Genomic DNA, 10,129 nt, shown 5'->3' with positions numbered 1-10,129 from the left:
TGACCTAAATTGTACTATTTGAGAGATGCGATTTATTTGGCGACTGAAGAGCGATTTTACTGTAGCAACAGGTACTTTTTTTAGATTCTTTTTATTTATTTACTAAATTAGATATTATTGTTCCATTTACTGTAACTGTAACTATTGTAATTACTGTTCAATTATGACTGTTGCTACTGTGCATTACTGTTACTGTTACAATTACTGTAGCAACAGGTATTTTTTTTCCAAATTATTTTCTAATTAGATTATTGTACCCGTTATAATTTTTGTACAATTACTTTAATCTTTATAAAATTATTTTTTAAATGTAGTTTGTTAAGGAAAAGATGTTAGTTGCACTGTATGTGGGCGGCAAGTTACAAAGAGATGAAGATGGCGTGCAGTACACGAAAGAGGCCACATTTGGCTTCGAGGTTAATGACAATACCACATTTCAGGAACTTAAGCAGCTAATATACGAAAAGACTGTTGTAAATCCCAACAGGTATGAAATAGAATTGGCTACACGGATTGACAACTCACGTGGGGTGGGGGCTAGACCTTACTTTGTGAGGTTGTCAATAACATATGTGAATTTGTGGAGAGTTGTGTACACTCAATTTGCGGCTAGTGGGGTCCCGGTAGTGGACATATATTCGAAGAGGGTTCCCCGGACTAGGGCTGGACCTTCAAGTTCGGTTGGGGCTGGACCTTCAGGTTATGACAATTCGGGTTATGACAACCAGGGGTACCACCAGCACTCCCCTTATGACAACCAAGGGTACCACCAGCACTCCCCTTATGACAACCAGGAATACCACCAACACTCCCCTTATGACAACCAGGGGTACCACCAGCACTCCCCTTATGACAACCAGAGGTACCACAGCCCCGGTTATCACAACCAGGGGTACCACAACTCCCCAGAAAATACTGAAAAGTTACCACCACCACCCAGACAGACACCCATAATCCCTAGATTTCCAACTATGCCAGAGTCAGGACCGGTACCCATTAATCGAACTGATATTGATATTGATGTTGATGCTATCGATGCCATACCAGAAAGGGAAATGGAAACGGGGGATGAATACCAAGGGGTTTGGGAATCTGATGACTTATCAGATGGTGATGCAAATGTACCAGGTTTATCCAGGGCATAAAAATTTCCGATTAGAGGTCGGGGAAGTAAGCATCCAGTCACTACATTCAATGACACCACAGCTTTCGAGGAGGCAGACATTAGTTTCTTTGGTCCTCGTATTGAATACAATCAAGAACTTGCCGCAGGGCAACTTTATACCAAGATAGATGAACTTGTAAAGAAAATCAATGAGACTCATGTTTACGGCAACTGGGAATGTATAATACACACAAGGGACCGAACAAGGTTAGTTGTGCTATGTAAAACTCACCCGCGCTGCGAGTTCCGCCTTTTTGCAACCTCTGCGAGTTTAGGGGAAGCATGGATAATTAAGAAGTGTGAACCATCTCATACATGCAAGTCTGCGTCCACAAGGACAGACCATGCGCAGCTGACGGCATCACTAATTGCCGATGCAATTGAGGAGGACATTAAGTTGGATCCATCGATGAGCATCAAGGCGGTGGCTATGATCGTCAGACACAAATACAAATATGTAACCCCAAAATACAACATGCTGTGGAGAGGTCGTGAACTTGCCGTCTGCAGAACATTTTTTGAAATTTTTTTACTATTTATTAAGCCACTTTGAAAATCGCTGATTTTACATTTTCTGGACCATTGGATCAGCGATTTTCAAAGTGGCTTCATAAATAGTAAAAAAATTCCAAAAAATATAAAATTTGGTCTCCAAGCACATCTTAATATATAGATCGCATCTAACGGTTCGGATTGACTATTTGGACTTTAAAAACGGAGAAAAAGAATTTGAAAGATATGGTGCATTTGGGTGCATTTGAACCCTCCTCAATTAGATTATTGTATAATCTTCCATCTAATATTTTTAATATTTAATAAGTGTTGAATTAATAACATATAAATAAAATAATACAAAATAATATATTTAATAGGTATATTGTATTTTAGTTTTTTTTTTAAATTATTATATCGTTGTATTCGTATCATATACATACCCGTATATCTATACAACATATAAGAGTGCAAAGCATGAAAGTCGAGCAGAGTTGACTTCAAAAAGTAAGGATACGTTCATTCTTTTTTTGAAGAGAACCTTTATTTTAATTTGGCCTTTCTCACTGTTATGTGGCTACTTTTTTGTTCCTTGGATTATTCATTGACAGCCTTGATCTTTTTTTTTTTTTTTGGTGCATCTCATTTTTTAACGTTTATTATAAAGTATATTATAATATCACTTATTAGAAAAAGAAATCGTAGTACACCTTGTTCCCTTCAGTTTACATTTTTTTAAATTTCCCTAGTTCAAAAGTTCTTTTGTTTTTTACTTTTAAATTTCCGTATTTCAAAAATTAGAGTGAAAATTGACAAGATAAGGAGAAAATTTTTGTGACACGGAGGTAACTCCACTAAAAGGAGGTTCTCCTTAATGACTTGGGATGTTGTATGCATCAGTAAAAATCAAGGTGGGCTTCGTGTGCTTGATCTCAAGCTAATTAATATCTCTCTTCTTGTCAAGTGGTGGATCAGATTTTTAGATAACTCAGTTCATGGAAAATGAAAAGACATTTTACTAAGCAAGTATGGTCCAGAACCTCACCTAATCTATGCTCTCCCTTTTGGAGATGCATATTAAAAGAGCACCATATAATAGGTTTGGGACTGAATAAAAAAATAGGCAATGACAATACTACTGTCTTTTGGCTTGATAGGTGGTGTTTTGAATATCCTTTGCAACATCAATATCCTAATATGTTTTCTATTGTACAAGACAGATTTATATCTGTTGTCACAGTCTTTTTCAGATCTTATTTGCATCTGGATTTTAGAAGGCAATTCACAAGAATTTATTTAATTGAATGGATGCATACGAAGCAACACTTTATGCATTTTACCTTAGAGAATTACTTGGTTGACAAAATAATTTGGAGATGGTCCACTAATTCTCTTTTCTCAGTAAGTTCATTTTATCAATGACTTCAATATGGTGGTGTCCTCAACAAAGAATACATTATTATATGAAAATGTAAGCTGCCTTTGAAAATTAAAATTTTTCTTTGGCTTGTTCGACAAAATAAGATCCTTACAAAGGATAATCTATCTTCTAAAAGTTGGATTGGAGATGGAACTTGTGTCTTTTGCTCACAATCAGAAAGTGTAGATCATCTGTTTCTACACTGTTCCTATATCCAACCAATATGGCACACTGGATTGCTTCTACATTGTTCCTATATCCAAGCAATTAATATGGCACACTGGATTGCTGACTTTCATAACTTTACTTTTTTCTTTTTAATACTCTTTAGGAATTTTGGTTGCTTGATGCGGTTATCCCCTTGAAAGACAACTTACTTTTGGAATTAATACGAGAAGCTATCTATGGGTAATTTGGCTTGAAAGGAATAAGGTTTGTTTTAATAAAACAAAATCAGTATCAGCCAAAACTATTGGTACTAGAATTCTGTCACTTAACTTCTTTTGTTGCCAATCCCGTAGAGATAACTCTTATTTCAAACTCTCTCTTATGTTACCTTGTGATGTCAAGGACCTCCCATACCAACTCCTAGCAGAGGAGGAGGAGGCAGCCAACTTTCCTTTGTCTGGCAACGACGTCTGGGAACAGAAGATCTAGCTGCTTTTTAGTTTTTTGTTTTGTTAATGTGGTTCTGTAAACTATTTATTTTGTTAAACTGATGTAAAATGTGACACTTGTTTCGATCTGGTTTCCGTTTTGAAAACCTTCTTAACGAGTTCTCATTATGATTTCGAATGAAATCGATAGTAATCCACTACTTTCAAAAAAGAAAAAAAGAAAAAAAAGAGAGAGAGAGAGAGCAGATAACGCATAGCAGCATTATATACACACACACACTTAATTATTTGCTTCCCTAAAACATAATAAGAAAGGTTTGTCAAATAAATTCAAACAACCATATCAAGCATACTGATCATACTCTGACGTCGGACCAAACTAATTAAATAAGGTCTCAATCAGGCGATCAGCATTGACCTTCAAACAACAAGAAATCTACCAGCGGAAATTTCCGAAAATGCAAATTTGACAACTAATTAATTCTTGCAAATTCATTCAAAAATCAACACACAACACAATTCAACATGAACTAGATAATTCATACTAGCACAAGGCCTTGGGAACTTTACAGTTCCAAATTTCCTAAGAATTCCAAGAAAGCTGCTTCTGATGAGCCACCTTCTCTCAATGCCTCCAAACCATTAATTCTATGAGCGCTTACATTGTCTCTTAGCTCTTTACCTCCTTCCGATTCCATCAGCCATTTCATTTTCTCAGCCAATTCATCTCTTGAAACCAACCCTTCGTTGCAACCTATGAGTTCAACTCCGATTTTCATTTCCTCAATCAAGAAAACTCTGTTCATCTTCTGTTCCGCAAACAATGGCCAACAAATAATTGGAACGGCGTTGGTTATCGCCTCGAGTATTGAGCTCCAACCACAGTGACTCACGAATCCCCCGACTGAATCATGTTGCAAAATCTCAACTTGTGGGGCCCACGACTTAACCACGACGCCCTGTTCCTTTGTCCTGTCCAAGAACCCTTCTGGTAATAATGCATCCAAGTCTGGCTCAACCAAAGGATCATATGGCTTTATTGGGTCGTTACTTGGCGGATTGCGTACAACCCATATGAACTTGTGACCACTCTTCTCAATCCCCAAAGCCATTTCACACAATTGCTCAACAGAGAAAGTACCAGCACTCCCGAAGGAAAGAAAGATGACGCTCTTCTTTGGCTGGGCATTCAACCATCTCAGACACGAATGATTAATTATCTCATTGTCATCAGCAGCAGTGACCAATGGCCCGACACAATAAATAGGAGGTATAGGTCGGGTTGAGAGGCACAACCCATCTTTTATTGTTTTCACGGCCCGATGTTCTAGTGACTCAAAGGTGTTGATGAGAATTCCTTTTGCCTCTGTCCTTCGCCTTAACAGATTAACGAAGAGCTTGTGCTCCTCAGTGTCAAACTCTTGTATCAAAGATGGTGTGTCTGATACATGCAGAAGGGGAATGCCAGGGATGACAATTGGGGTTTTCCCAACATCTTTCTTTCTCCTATCCCAAGTTGGGACCAGTTCTGGTAAGGGAAAGAACACGGCAAGGGCGTTTGCTCCAGATGAATAGAATATATATGTTGGTATGCCTAGCTCAGCCGCGACATCCAGTGCATCAATACAGAAGAAGTCAATGACCAGTGCAGCAATAGATGCGGTTTTTGACAGGGATTGAAGGTATGATTGAAGTTCCGTGTTGTTTGCTCGTAGAGTATGAAACATGTTGCTTAACGGAGTACGGGCAGGTTGAGAAGGAAGTGAGAGCGGCGGGAGAAGGTTAAATGAGATTTCCGGATTGGTAGAAGAGACTTTGGAGATGAATTTTGTGGTGGCGGCAGGCATGATCGGAGGGTTTATTACAGCAATTTCGACGGAGATGCGGTGGTTTATAAACAACTTGGCTAGCTGTACCATTGGTATCATGTGGCTGGCACCCATGGTAGGGTAGAGCACAACCTTGACGTCCTTCATTGATCGCAAAATGAATAAATTTTGGAAAAGTTTTTTTGGCTAAGATGGTTGTAGAATTGATTGAAGATCCTGTATACTGAAGTTACAATTGCAAGCAAGTTTGATCCCTTCGTTTCATTTTGTAATTGGGGCGTGCGGAAGAAGAAAGATTCTGTTTATATTTCTCTTACTATTCCTTCTGGTTTCTTTCGTAGTGGATGGTTACTTCTGTTGACTCCCCGTTAGTTAATTACGTCATAGGGTTGGAATATTGATGGAAAAAAGAAGAAGAAGATATGTTGGAATATTGATGGAAAAAAGAAGAAGAAGATAGGGTTGGAATATTAATACATGCTGACATGCATTCTCATCAAAATACCGAGTTACTATGTTTATTATTTGTATGATTTATTATTTTGAATTTCTTCCTAAATTATCTCAATCATATTGTATGATTCATTATTTTATAAAATACCCCATTTCTTAAAACCATCAAACAAAATAATCTTCTCTAAAATTTACTAAGAAATTACAAATAATAAATCATACTAATAATAACTTTATAATTGAGGCAATTAATTAAGAAAGGAGTGAGAGTAAATAAAAGAAAGAAGAAACGAGGGTAAGGAAAAATGGATTCTACAAAGACATTTTGTCAAAAAAAATTAAGAGAAGGATATTTTGTTTAATGGTTTTCAAAAGTGCAGTATTATATAAAATTTTCCGTCTCTATAATATTTTCATAAGGTTTCTTTTAAACAAGTTTTCCAATGAGAGGACGTATTAATCATCATTTATCTTATCTTTCTTTTTGATGTACTACCATTTCATAACAATACACTCCCGTTCAATTGTCACAGAATTTTGCAAGATAAAATGATTATGAGAACATGCTAAAATTAATGTTCCATTATACCATGAGAATAGTCGTTAGAAATTTAAGGTTTTTTTTAAATACGTATATCTATTCAAATTTTCTTATTTAAATTACCATTTAATTTACTAGAATAAAAACTAACAAATTAAATAATGTTCATAAAAATTGGTTTCAATAAATACAAAAATATTCGGAAAAAATAAAATTGTAAAACACTAATTATTTATATATGTTTATGGATATTTTTTATGAACAAAAAAAAATGTTTTTTTTCACATAAGAATATATTTATATTGTCTAAAGTATAAAGTATTATGTTTATATTTGTTGTGTTGTTCTGGTCACATAACTATGAATATACTGAACTTTTTATCTCATTTATAAATGTTCCTTTAGCATTTTGACTTGCAATAATTTGTTGGAAAATTAATTCAATTAAGAGAATGAATAATGTAATCCGAATACAACTTGAAAAAAAATATCCAATAAATCCTAAAATTCCCTTAATACCAAAAAAATTTAGTCGGCCGAACGGGCCCAGAAAATTTGACTTAGAAAAATCAAAATTTCTATAAGTTCGGGTAGTATGACAAGTACTATATACGGCCGTGAGCCCGTGAGGTCCTAAAAATACTCGAACGGGGACATTAACTTAACATCCATAAAATTCCAAATTTGTTTCTTCTCTCAATACAAAGTACCAGAGGCGTCAGCCGTGACTGAATCATGTGCAAGGAAATAAATCTGCGGTTATTTCAAAGGAATAACAAAGTAACATATTATTTTGATTTTAACCGTTTAAATTTGTTCATGTACAAATTTTAACGAAAAAAAATTTAAGCCCGAATCTTAACGAAAATAAACAGTTGAGATCAGAATAACATATTTCTGTTATTCCTTTGAAATAACAACAGATTTATTTCCAAGAGGGAAAAGATGAAAGTTGAGCAGAATTAACTGCAACCAGTAAGCTAAGGCCTAAGGGTCTGTTCACCGGGCTTATTTTAATTCTGGCTTTTCTCAATATTTATGTGGCTAGTTTTCTGTTCCTTGGATCATTCATTGATTGATGGACGGCCTTGATTTTTTTTTTTTTTTTTGGTGCATCTCCTTTTTTAGGAGGATCCACTTACACCGTTTTGATGACACTCGATTAAATCTTATATTTTTAAAGTTTTTAAAGTCCAAACAGTCAATTCAAATCGTTCAACATGATGAATATATTAAAATGTACTTGTAGATCAAATTTTACATTTTTTGAATTTTTTTTATTTATTAAGTATTTTACAAAATTGTTGTTTTCAGACCATTGAATTTTTGTACTCATCTTAATAAATTGAAAAAAAAAATTAAAATGTAAAATTTGATCTGCAAACACATATTAATATATTTCTCATGTTGAACAGTTTGGATCGTCTATTTGGACTTTAAAAATGTAGAGTGTAATCAGGTGTTATCAAAAAATGGTGTAAGTGGATCCCTCCCCTTCTTGTTTAGCATTTATTATAAAGTGGCACTTATAAGAAAAAAAAATATATTATTACACCTTATTCCCTTGATTTACATTTTTTTTTAATATTCCGTGACTTATTTCAAAAGTTATTTCCTTTTTTACTTTGAGATATAATAATTATATAGTATGTATATTCTCTTTAATATTTGTTCGATGAGAATATTCGCTTTATGTAGTATGTATATTCTCTTTAATTTCCAAATTAAACTAAATTAAATTGTACATTCTTTGACGTGTTGGCCAATTGGGTACTTGAGACTGGCAGGAAGACGCTTTCTTTCCACTCTCTTTCTTAATTAATTAAGTTGAGTTCATTTTGTTTACCTGATTCATTTATATGTAGGTGAAATGTCTATAAAGTTAAAAGAGACAGGTTTTATTGATATGCATCGGTGTAGCATCAGCAAACCTAATGTAATTAAAATTTTGTGTATGCCTCAAAAAGTCTAAACGAAAGACTAAGCGAAGTCAAAGCAAAATCGTCATTCATCCGGCACTGTATGATGCACACAAATATCTCGGACTGAAGGTCCTATACTCAAGGTTTGTCCAACAATCAAAACAATTACAGCAGCCACACTAATCGTAATCGTACTAGGATGGAGCCAACTAAATTGGCTCTCTATCAACAATCAGCATTCACCTTCAAAGGACGATACACCTTCCTCCGGAAATTTCCGGCACCCTTTTTTTTCCCTCTAAGTCCTGGTACTACCCAGGTACGAAGAGCCACGGAGGTGACTGCAACGAGCAGGCATGCATAAATCTCATTTATCATTCTATAACGAATTAACGATAGACTTCTTACTTTATCTGATATTCTTTCTTATATTCTAATAGAAGATAAAATAAGAATTTATAAACGTTGAAAAAAAAACGACAAATTGAGGAAGCAGAAGATTTTTTTAAAATTAAAAAATATATAATAAATTTCAGAAAGGTAATTTTAAATTTTGAAAGGATATATATGAAATCCTCCTTAAATTGTAAATATGTAAAGAAGAAAGATTCGTTTCTACCTCTCTCTCTCTCTCTCTCTCTCTCTCTCTCTCTCTATATATATATATATATATATATATTTTTTTTTTTAAAATTCCTTATAGTGATTAGTGGCTATCAGGTGACCTCTCTATATTCTTTTTCTATTATTAGTTGCTTTTCCAAGATATTGGTGAATGCGCTTGGCCAGTATGACCCCGGATGCCTAGTTAATTATATCTACAAGTTTGCATAATAAATGCTCAGGTGGCAGTGACTAGCCAGTTACATACTCCAAGTGCTGAACAAATGTTAATATATTAATTAAAGCACAATCCAGGGTATTTATTGAAGATAATACGAACTTAACCTCGCTATTCGCTAACGAGGTTTGTGGGCTTAATTAAAAGAAAGAAACATCAGATGTGTTTCAAATAGTGGTTTGCAACTCGGGCGGGTACGGGTACCCCGGGTATACCCGTCTCGGGTACGGGTATACTCGGGTACAAGGGTATTCAGGTACGGGTATGGCGGGTATAATTTTCAAAACCCATACCCTACCCGTCCTATACCCTTACCCGTGTACCCTTGACGGGTAAGGTAGGGCGGGTACGGGTATTTTTTTTTATTTATTTTTTTTTCTGTTTTTTTTCTGGTTTTTTCTGATTTTTTCTGGTTTTTCCTGATTTTTTCTGGTTTTTTCTGATTTTTTTGGGGGGAAAAATCAATTTTTTTGAATTTTGAACTGTGATGAACAGTACTCGGGTATACGGGTATGGGTATTCGGGTACGGGTTTAGTCGGGTACGGGTTAACTCGGGTATTGGTCTAAAATAACGGGTCCGGTCCGGTTTTTGCCCGTACCCGCGTACCCGACCCATACCCGGGCTCAGGCACGGGTACCCTAGGTGGCGGGTATACCCTTAACGGGTTTTATTCAACCTCTAGTTTCAAATGATGAAACCGTTAATTTGATTTAGATTTAGATCTAGATCACAAACCACGTATAAACGTTTCAATTTTTTTATTTGTTGTGGATCGATAAGATAAAGATATAAAAAAATTAGTGAAAAATGGGTTTTGGTACAAATTAATTTATTTTAAAACCTCTGG

The 10,129-nt window shown here is 35.2% G+C and overlaps 1 pseudogene across 1 annotated transcript; it reads right to left on the bottom strand.

Annotated features, from left to right (window-relative positions):
- Nucleotides 1-4,156: 4,156 nt before the first annotated feature.
- On the bottom strand, nucleotides 4,157-5,809 carry LOC144546673 (anthocyanidin 5,3-O-glucosyltransferase pseudogene; annotated as a pseudogene). Its single transcript, XR_013508853.1, has one exon. The product of XR_013508853.1 is annotated as an anthocyanidin 5,3-O-glucosyltransferase pseudogene (transcript).
- Between the last annotated feature and the right edge of the window lie 4,320 nt (nucleotides 5,810-10,129).

Source organism: Carex rostrata, chromosome 30 (genome assembly GCF_964058835.1).
Source record: "Carex rostrata chromosome 30, lpCarRost1.2, whole genome shotgun sequence".
In the NCBI taxonomy this organism is placed as follows: domain Eukaryota; kingdom Viridiplantae; phylum Streptophyta; class Magnoliopsida; order Poales; family Cyperaceae; genus Carex; species Carex rostrata.
Note: the sequence above shows the minus strand (reverse complement) of the source record. Positions and strands in the feature narration are given on the sequence as shown.